The sequence below is a fragment of the Manis pentadactyla genome, chromosome 13 (assembly GCF_030020395.1).
Source record: "Manis pentadactyla isolate mManPen7 chromosome 13, mManPen7.hap1, whole genome shotgun sequence".
In the NCBI taxonomy this organism is placed as follows: domain Eukaryota; kingdom Metazoa; phylum Chordata; class Mammalia; order Pholidota; family Manidae; genus Manis; species Manis pentadactyla.
In genome coordinates, this window is record NC_080031.1 from 73114333 (window position 1) to 73122879 (window position 8547).

Genomic DNA, 8547 nt, shown 5'->3' on the forward strand with positions numbered 1-8547 from the left:
CCTATCTTCTTATTTTATGATAATTCTATTCATTTTACTTCAACTCAGAGAACTCCCTTCAGCATTTCTTGCAAGGCAGGTGTAGTGGTGATGAACATCCTCAGCTTTTGTTTGGGAATGTCTTTATCTCTCATTCATTTCTAAACTACAGCTCTGCTGTTTATGGAAATCCTTCTTGACAGGCTGCTTTTTCATTATTTGATTATGTAATCCCTTTCTCTCCCAGTCTGGAAATTTTTGTTGATTGACATAATTCTGGTGTTTACCACATAAAGATGTATCTATTTTTGTTGTCATTGTTAGAGCTATATTTTTCACTGACTTTTTGACCATTTTTTTTTTTTATCAGTGCCATGAAATTATTTTAATATCTTTTTCTCTATGACTGAATATTCAAAAATAATGGAAGGAATGTATTCTTCTGCTGTAAACATGAGTGGAATATTTCAAAATCTACTTGCTGAATTTTCTTTAAATGGTCTTCTAGGGCAACTGCCTGAAGAAAAGCAGGAAATGTTTTCACAGGAACACTTTTGTGGAAGAACTTAGCACGGTTTGGATGCAAGTGTGCCTGGCTGGCAATATCATAGATCACATCTCTCACATTTTAATCTTTGTTCTTCCATAGAAAATCCTCTTGTGAAACACCATGCAGCATACAAACATCCATGGGAAGGAGCACCCTCCTTCTGCTACCATGATGGGGCATTGCTCTCAAGCAACTGGCAATGCCTTGTGCTTTTCCAATATGACTTGCAACATTATCTGCATTAAGGTGCTTTACACCCAGTACTTCCAGTGTTAAATAAAAAAGATAACTGCGTGTTTTCAGCATAGTTTTCTAGTTCCTTGATATTACAATATGCTCTGTCATTCAAATTTTTTCTCTTTCATCAAAAATTTTCATCTTTTAGTCAGATTATGTCTTTTAACAGACTTCCACAGTTCAATGGCCGCAGGCTGATGTGGTGGACTGTCACAGTAGATATCATCCACAGTTTTTTTCCCAAAATTCCTTTCACATTAGTCCAATTGTTTTCTCAGAGATCGAGTCCTTAACCAGCCTGAGCCAGTTTGAATTAAGGGCCCTCAGTGCAAGAGCAGAGCTTCTGGATTCTGCAGGGAACAGCAGAGAACATAAATACCCTCTAAAATCTCATTTCTGCAGCAGCTTTAGGTAGTAACAGTCGGTGCCCAAGGAATCCCATCAGCTAAGCCACGGCCACGCTCAGCCGAGAATCCAAAGACACTGGGAGCTGCCGTGTGCTTGAGCCTTTCTTTTATTTACTTTTTATTATTTTTTTATTTAGGTGTCATTAATCTACAATTACATGGAGGACATTATGTTTAATAGGCTCCCCCTTTCACCAAGTCCTCCCACATTCCCGTTCACAGTCACTGTATATCAAAATAGTAAGATGCTGTGAAATCACTACTTGTCTTCTCTCTGTTGCACAGCCCTTCCTGTAAAAACCCCAACACTATACATGCTAACCATAATACCCCCTTTTTTTTCTTCCCGCCCTTATCCCTCACTTCCCACCCGTCCACCACAGTCACTTTCCCTTTGTTAACTATAGTCCATTCTTGGTTCTGTGCTTCTGCTGCTGTTTTGTTCCTTCAGTTTTCTTTTGTAATTATACTGCACAAAAGAGTGAAACCATTTGGTACCTGTCTTTCTCTGCCAGGCTTATTTCACTGAGCATAATATGTTCTAGCTCCATCCATGTTGTTGCGAATGGTAGGATTTGTTTAATTCTTATGGCTGAGTAATATTCCATTGTGTATATGTACCACATCTTCTTTATCCATTCATCTACCGATGGACATTTAGGTTGCTTCCATATCTTGGCTATTGTAAATAGTGCTGCGATAAACATAGGGGTGCATCTGTCTTTTTCAAACTGGAGTGCAGCTTTCTTAGGGTAAATTCCTAAAAGTGGAATTCTTGGGTCAAATGGTATTTCTATTTTGAGCATTTTGAGGAACATCCATAGTGATTTCCACAATGATTGAAGTAATTTACATTCCCACCATCAGTGTAGGAGGGCTCCACTTTCTCCACAACTTCGACAAAAATCTGTTGTTTTTCGTCGTTTGGATGTTAGCCCTCCTTACTGGTGTGAGATGATATCTCATTGTGGTTTTAATTTGCATTTCTCTGATGACATGTGATGTGGAGCATCTTTTCATGTGTCTGTTGGCCATCTGAATTTCTTCTTTAGAGAACTGTCTATTCACCTCCTCTGCCCACTTTTTTTTTTAGTTCTCTTTTTTTTTTATTATTGAAGGGTAGTTGACAACAGTATTGCATTACATTAGTTTCAGGTGTACAACACAGTGATTCAATATTTATATACATGATAATTCTAGGTACCAGGTATCACCATACCAGGTTGTTACAATATTTTGACTATATTCCTTATGCTATACATTACATCCCGGTTACTTATTTATTTTACAATTGGAAGTGTGTTTATATATATATATGTATATATATATTTTGTGAGGGCATCTCTCATATTTATTGATCAAATAGTTGTTAAACACAATAAATTTCTGTATAGGGGGGTCAATACTCAAAGCACAATCATTAATCCACCCCAAGCCTAATTTTCGTCAGTCTCCAATCTTCTGATGCATAACGAACAAATTCTTACATGGAGCACAAATTCTTACATAGTGAATAAGTTACATGGTGAACAGTGCAAGGGCAGTCATCACAGAAGATTTCGGTTTTGTTCATGTATTATGAACTATACACAGTGAGTTCAAATATGAATATTCATTTAATTTTTAAACTTGATTTATATGTGGATACCACATTTCCCTATTATTATTATTTTTAATAAAATGCTGAAGTAGGTAGATACGAGATAAAGGTAGAAAACAGAGTTTAGTGTTGTAAGAGAGCAAATGTAGATGATCAGGTGTGTGCCTGTAGGCTATGTGTTAATCCGAGCTAGACGAGGGCAATAAACATCCATGTATGCAGAAGATTTCTCTCAGAACATGAGGGGGGAGGTTCTAAGCCTCACCTCTGCTGCTCCCCATTTTCTCACCACATGGCCCCTGCGACTGTGCCTGTCTTAGGTTGTTACTCCCTTGAGGAATCTTACCCGTCTCTGGCTAACCAGTCATCTCCCGGGGCCATAGAGGGAAATGTGAAGTTGGTAAGTGAGAGAGAAGCCTCATTGTTTGAAAAGGTTAGCTTTTTACTTCTTTGCATAATTATGCCCTGTGGCATCTATGCCCAGCATTTGTCTTGAGGTATCTTTACCACTTGGAAGAATTATGATACTCGGTAAATTCGACATGTGGCACGAGTTCTATTTAAAGGTTGTGATTAGGTAGGAAGAAGAAAAGCTATAGAAGTAGCAGGCAGAAGAAAACCTGGGAAGATTGATTATTTCTTTGACATATCTTCTTGTAGAGTAACTTCAGCATGGATAGGTTTTAAACTACTAATTAAATTGTGCACACATATTAACATAATAGGAATATAATTACCTAACCAAAGCATACCTGTAATTACCAGCCATCTCCAGTGAAACCAAGAAAACCAGTTAGGCACCTTAGGCATTTGTGAAAACTTATCTATGATATGGTGGATATTGTCCGACTGAACTTAAACAGTCTGAGAGAATTCAGATAAACTAGAACAACCCATTCCTGGGGACTGTTCATATCCCATATGTTCTTTTAATGATAAATAGTCTGTGGTTGTAAGATTTTGGAGCGCTACAATTTGCACTTCTCCTAATTCTTGGTTGAGTTCCAACAGTATAGATCCAGTCCAATTTTTGTTTTACTGTATGCACAGGCCAGCTTAGATATCTCCTTCATCATTCCCATGGCAAGTCCAGGAACTGGTGGGATGAGTGCATCTACACCTGTGACTGTGCGTGGATCTTAGTTGGAGTTTTTTTTTTTTTTTTTGCTGATCATCTTCTGTCATGAGTCTTCCTAGAGTGCTGATGTTGGAAGTTCTTTTTCATATCGTATCTTAGTTCATTTTTGGGGTAGCCAAATTAGGCTTTGATCCTCTGTATAAACAAAAACAGACCCTTTGCCTACACTTTTATATGCCCTTTATATCATTGTGTAGAACTCATTAGAGGTCACCACATAGGAACTGCTTTTTTTTTTTTTTTAATCATTAATCTACACTTACATGATGAATACTTTGTTTACTAGGCTCTCCCCTATACCAAGTCCCCCCTATATACTCCTTTTCAGTCACTGTCCATCAGCGTAGCAAACTGTTGTAGAATCACTACTTGTCTTCTCTGTGTTGTACAGCCCTCCCCTTTCTCCCACCCCACTATGGATGCTAATCTTAATACTCCTCTTTTTCTGCCCCCCCTTATCCCTCCCTACAAACCCATCCTCCCCAGTCCCTTTCCCTTTGGTACCTGTTAGTCCATTCTTGATTTCTGTGATTCTGTTGCTGTTTTGTTCCTTCAGTTTTTCCTTTGTTCTTATATTCCACAGATGAGTGAAATCATTTGGTATTTCTCTTTCTCTGCTTGGCTTATTTCACTGAGCATAATACCCTCCAGCTCCATCCATGTTGCTGCAAAAGGTTGGATTTGCCCTTTTCTTATGGCTGAGTAGTATTCCATTGTGTATATGTACCACATCTTCTTTATCCATTCATCTATCGATGGACATTTAGGTTGCTTCCAATTCTTGGCTATTGTAAATAGTGCTGCGATAAACAGAGGGGTACACTGGTCTTTCTCATACTTGATTGCTGCATTCTTAGGGTAAATTCCTAGGAGTGCAATTCCTGGGTCAAATTTTATGTCTCTTTTGAGCATTTTGATGTACCTCCATACTGCTTTCCACAATGGTTGAACAACTTTACATTATCACCAGCAGTGTAGGAGGGTTCCCCTTTCTCCACAGCCTCGCCAACATTTGTTGTTGTCTGTCTTTTGGATGGCAGCCATCCTTACTGGTGTGAGGTGATACCTCATTGTAGTTTTAATTTGCATTTCTCTGATAATTAGCGATGTGGAGCATCTTTTCATGTGTCTGTTGGCCATCTGTATTTCTTTTTTGGAGAACCGTCTGTTCAGTTCCTTTGCCCATTTTTTAATTGGGTTATTTGTTTTTTGTTTGTTGAGGCGTGTGAGCTCTTTATATATTCTAGACGTCAAGCCTTTATCGGATGTGTCATTTTCAAATATATTCTCCCATACTGTAGGGTTCCTTTTTGTTCTATTGATGGTGTCTTTTGCTGTACAGAAGCTTTTCAGCTCAATATAGTCCCACTTGTTCATTTTTGCTGTTGTTTTCCTTGTCCGGGGAGATATATTCAAGAAGAGGTCACTCATGTTTATGTATAAGAGGTTCGTGCCTATGTTTTCTTCCAAGAGTTTAATGGTTTCGTGACTTACATTCAAGTCTTTGATCCATTTTGAGTTTACTTTTGTATATTGAGTTAGACAATGGTCCAGTTTCATTCTCCTACATGTAGCTGTCCAGTTTTGCCAGCACCATCTGTTGAAGAGACTGTCATTTCGCCTTTGTATGTCCATGGCTCCTTTATCAAATATTAATTGACCATATATGTCTGGGTTAATGTCTGGATTCTCTAGTCGGTTCCATTGGTCTGTGGCTCTGCTCTTGTGCCAGTATCAAATTGTCTTGATTACTATGGCTTTATAATAGAGCTTGAAGTTGGGGAGTGAGATCCCCCCTACTTTATTCTTCTTTCTCATGATTGCTTTGGCTATTCGGGGTCTTTGGTGGTTCCATATGAATTTTTGAATTATTTGTTCCAGATCATTGAAGAATGTTGCTGGTAGTTTCATAGGGATTGCATCAAATCTGTATATTGCTTTGGGCAGGATGGCCATTTTGACGATATTAATTCTTCCTAGCCATGAGCATGGGATGCGTTTCCATCTGTTAGTGTCCCCTTTAATTTCTCTTAAGAGTGACTTGTAGTTTTCAGAATATAAGTCTTTCACTTCTTTGGTTAGGTTTATTCGTAGGTATTTTATTTTTTTTGATGCAATTGTGAATGGAGTTGTTTTCCTGATTTCTCTTTCTGTTGGTTCATTGTTAGTATATAGGAAAGCCACAGATTTCTGTGTGTTGATTTTGTATCCTCCAACTTTTCTGTATTCCGATATCAGTTCTAGTAGTTCTGGGGTGGAGTCTTTAGGGTTTTTTATGTACAGTATCATGTCATCTGCAAATAGTGACAGTTTGACTTCTTCTTTGCCAATCTGGATTCCTTGTATTTTTTTGTTTTGTCTGATTGCCGTGGCTAGGACTTCCAGTACTATGTTAAATAACAGTGGGGAGAGTGGGCATCCCTGTCTAGTTCCCAATCTCAGCGGAAATGCTTTCAGCTTCTCGCTGTTCAATATAATGTTGGCTGTGGGTTTTTCATAGATGGCCTTTATTATGTTGAGGTATTTGCCCTCGATTCCCATTTTGCTGAGAGTTTTTATCATGAATGGATGTTGAACTTTGTCAAATGCTTTTTCAGCATCTATGGAGATGATCATGTGGTTTTTGTCTTTCTTTTTGTTGATGTGGTGGATGATATTTATTGATGGACTTTCGAATGTTGTGCCATCCTTGCATCCCTGGGATGAATCCCACTTGGTCATGGTGTATGATGGTTTTCATGTATTTTTGAATTCGGTTTGCTAAAATTTTGTTGAGTATTTTTGCGTCTACATTCATCAGGGATATTGGTCTGTAGATTTCTTTTTTGGTGGTGTCTTTGCCTGGTTTTGGTATTAGGGTGATGTTAGCTTCATAGAATGAGTTTGGGAGTATCCCCTCCTCTTCTATTTCTTGGAAAACTTTAAGGAGAATGGGTATTATGTCTTCTCTGTATGTCTGATAAAATTCCGAGGTAAATCCATCTGGCCCGGGGGTTTTGTTCTTTGGTAGTTTTTTGATTACCGCTTCAATTTCGTTGCTGGTAATTGGTCTGTTTAGATTTTCTGTTTCTTTTTGGGTCAGTCTTGGAAGGGTGTATTTTTCTAGGAAGTTGTCCATTTCTCCTAGGTTTCCCAGCTTGTTAGCATATAGGTTTTCATAGTAGTCTCTAATAATTCTTTGTATTTCTGTGGGTCCTTCGTGATTTTTCCTTTCTCATTTCTGATACTGTTGATTTGTGTTGACTCTCTTTTCCTCTTAATAAGTCTGGCTAGAGGCTTATCTATTTTGTTTATTTTCTCGAAGAACCAGCTCTTGGTTTCATTGATTTTTGCTATTGTTTTATTCTTCTCAATTTTATTTATTTCTTCTCTGATCTTTATTATGTCCCTCCTTCTGCTGACCTTAGGCCCCATTTGTTCTTCTTTTTCCAATTTCGATAGTTGTGACATTAGACCGTTCATTTGGGATTGCTCTTCCTTTTTTAAATATGCTTGGATTGCTATATACTTTCCTCTTAAGACTGCTTTTGCTGTGTCCCACAGAAGTTGTTGCTTAGTGTTGTTGTTGTCATTTGTTTCCATATATTGCTGGATCTCCATTTTGATTTGGTCATTGATCCATTGATTATTTAGGAGCGTGTTGTTTAGCCTCCATGTGTTTGTGAGCCTTTTTGCTTTCTTTGAACAGTTTATTTCTGTTTTAATGCCTTTGTCGTCTGAAAAGTTGGTTGGTAGGGTTTCAGTATTTTTGAATTTACTGAGGCTCTTTTTGTGTCCTAGTATGTGGTCTATTCTGGAGAATGTTCCATGTGCACTTGAGAAGAACGTGTATCCTGTTGCTTTTGGATGTAGAGTTCTGTAGATGTCTATTAGGTCCATCTGCTCTAATGTGTTGTTCAGTGCTTCTGTGTCCTTACTTATTTTCTGTCTGGTGGATCTGTCCTTTGGAGTGAGTGGTGTGTTGAAGTCTACCAGAATGAATGCATTGCATTCTATTTCCTCCTTTAGTTCTATTAATATTTGTTTCAGGTATGTTGGTGCTCCTGTATTGGGTGCATATATATTTATAATGGTTATATCCTCTTGATGGACTGAGCCCTTTATCATTATGTAATGTCCTTCTTTGTCTTTTGTTACTTTCTTTATTTTGAAGTCTGTTTTGTCTGATACCAGAATTGCAACACCTGCTTTCTTCTCTCTGTTGTTTGCTTGAAATATCTTTTTCCATCCCTTGACTTTAAGTCTGCGCGCGTCTTTGGGTTTGAGGTGAGTCTCTTGTAAGCAGCATATGGATGTATCTTGCTTTTTGATCCATTCTATTACTCTGTGTCTTTTGATTGGTGCATTCAGTCCATTTACATTTAGGGTGATTATTGAAAGGTATGAATTTATTGCCATTGCAGGCTTTAAGTTTGTGGTTACCAAAGTTTTAGGGTTAGCTTCTTTACTGTCTTACTGTCTAACTTAGCTCGCTTGTTGAGCTATTATAAACACAATCTGATGATTCTTTATTTCTCTCCCTTCTTATTCCTTCTCCTCCTTTCTTCATATATTGGCTGTTTTTTTGTGTGCTCTTTTTAGGAGTGCTCCCATCTGTAGGATGCCCTGTAGAGGTGGTTTGTGGGAGGCAAATTCC

At 38.1% G+C, this 8547-nt stretch overlaps 1 pseudogene; it reads right to left on the bottom strand.

Moving 5' to 3' along the window:
- Positions 1–364: 364 nt before the first annotated feature.
- On the bottom strand, positions 365–907 carry LOC118921464 (NADH dehydrogenase (ubiquinone) complex I, assembly factor 6-like; annotated as a pseudogene).
- Positions 908–8547: the final 7640 nt, after the last annotated feature.